Source organism: Danio rerio, chromosome 18 (assembly GCF_049306965.1).
Source record: "Danio rerio strain Tuebingen ecotype United States chromosome 18, GRCz12tu, whole genome shotgun sequence".
In the NCBI taxonomy this organism is placed as follows: Eukaryota; Metazoa; Chordata; class Actinopteri; order Cypriniformes; family Danionidae; genus Danio; species Danio rerio.
Genome location: NC_133193.1, coordinates 47,759,378 through 47,762,015, shown reverse-complemented (window position 1 = coordinate 47,762,015; position 2,638 = coordinate 47,759,378).

Genomic DNA, 2,638 nt, shown 5'->3' with positions numbered 1-2,638 from the left:
TCTGTACACAAGCTGGAGCTTTTTACACGTGTCCGCGCTGCGCATCACAGCGGATGTGCGCACCCCCGCGCGCGTGCATGTGTGTGTCTGCGGGATGTGAAAGTTTAATCCGCCAGTCAGACAGTCAGTCGCACTCTGGACAAAAGCCAGCACTTTACATTTGAAAAGCTCGAATGAATAACTTGAGATGCTTTAAGAGTGCAGACACATGCTGGTTGGTGTGCTCGTTCGAACACTTGAGTATGCGCACGCATTTCTGGCTAGATTTTGATTATAAATATATGATTTATCCCCCCCCCCTTCTTTGTCATAAGTCTGCGATAAAATCACTACATATAATCACTTATTCCTACTTACATCCCTATAATCTGTCATTTGCAATGTTATTTTTTATTTAATTTGTGTGTGTGTGGTTTTTTAAGTAATCTTTGCTGCCTTTGTCCATCTCCACTGAAAGAGATAATATCTATTAGTAATATCTTAATGAGCTCATAAAAAGAAAAATAATAATCCTACATTCAATAGGTTGTCTTCATTCAGAAATGGAAGTTTTAGTATCTTCAAGTCATAAGCACAGTGCATTTTGATTTGTAAACACACTCACCGGCCACTTTATTAGGTACACCCGTCCAACTGCTCGTTAAGGCAAGTTTCTGATCAGCTAATCACATGGCAGCAACTCAATGCATTTAGGCATGTAGACATGGTCAAGACGATCTGCAGCAGTTCTTTCAGAAACTGCTGATCTACTGGGATTTTCACGCACAACCATCTCTAGGGTTTACAGAGAATGGTCTGAAAAAGAGAAAATATCCAGTGAGCGGCAGTTCTGTGGGCGCAAAATGCTTTGTTGATGCCAGAGGAGAATGGCCAGACTGTTTCGAACTGATAGAAAGGCAACAGTAACTCAAACAAGCACTCGTTACAACAGAGGTCTGCAGAAGAGCATCTCTGAATGCACAACACAACCAACCTTGAGGCGGATGGGCTACAGCAGCAGAAGACCACACCGGGTGCCACTCCTGTCAGCTAAGAACAGGAAACTGAGGCTACAATTAACACAGACTCACCAAAACTGGACAACAGAAGATTAAAGAAACATTGCCTGGTCTGATGAATCTCGATTTCTGCTGCAACATTTGGATGCTCCGCTCAGAATTTGGCATCAACAACATGAAAGCATGGATCCATCCTGCCTTGTATCAATGTTTCAGGCTGGTGGTGTAATGATGTGGGGGATATTCTCTTGGCACACTTTGGGCCCATTAGTGCCAACTGAGCATTGTGTCATTGCCACAGCCTACCTGAGTAATGTTTCTGACCATGTCCATCGCTTTATGACGACAGTCTACCCATCTTCTGATGGCTACTCACAGCAGGATAACGCACCATGTTATGAAGCGCGACTTAGACTGGTTTCTTGACAATGAGATCACTGTACTCAAATGGCCTTCAGACACCAGACCTCAATCCAATAGAGCACCTTTGGGATGTGGAGGAACGGGATATTTGCATCATGAAAACTAGGGGAATTTAAGATTAGTATTGTTAGAAGGAATTCATTAGCCTAACATCAAGCTTAATAAAACCTAATTGTCCTAATTGTTTACAGTGAAAGAGATTTATTGTACTCAAGGCTGGAGGAACAGGTTTTTGAGCATTTACATCCTCATGATGAGAGAAAGACAACAGTAGATGATGCTGCAGTGCATCTTCTGATGGCTACTCACAGCAGGATAACGCACCATGTTATAAAGCGCGACTTAGACTGGTTTCTTGACAATGAGTTCACTGTACTCAAATGGCCTTCAGACACCAGACCTCAATCCAATAGAGCACCTTTGGGATGTGGAGGAACGGTATATTTGCATCATGGATGTGCAGATGACAAATCTGCAGCAACTGCGTGATGCTATCATGTCAATATGGACCAAAAACTCTGAGGAATATTTCCAGTCCCTTGTTGGATTAAGGCAGTTCTGAAGGCAAAAGGGGGTCCAGCCCGGTACTAGTAAGGTGTACCTAATAATGTGGCCAATAAGTGTGTGTGTGTATATATGTATGAATATTTTTGAATATATATATATATGTGTGTGTGTGTGTGTGTGTACTCTGTATATACTCCATATACTACAGTTTAACTAAAATGTTGTTTAAACATGTTATTGATGCATCATTTGATGAAATATATGCAAATTCACATGCATTTCTAAAACAAAAACCTGAAAATGTGTCAGGTTTAAAATTCCTTTTTTTATATGGCGAACAGTCAGAGAAAAAAAAAAAGCATCTAATTTTTCTGTAAATTTTTAATGAACTAAATCATACATAAATATAATGTAAAAATCTTCTGAACACTGATATGAATAAAACTGAATTGTGGTGTTGCTGAAGTAAATTTTTACAGGGAGGGTCGGGGGAATCATTAAGCATCCAATAAAAATTTGTATTGTAATTTAGAATCTAGAGACAAAAAAAATAATAAAGAACAAGTGCATTTTGGTGTTTTCTTCACATTAGAGACAGATTGAAAAGCCAAAAATCCCAAAATCTCAAAGCTGACAGGTGCACTTTTGCCTTTACATAACAATTACTAGCATTTTGGAACATGCAACTCAATAGCAGATGGCTGCAGAAA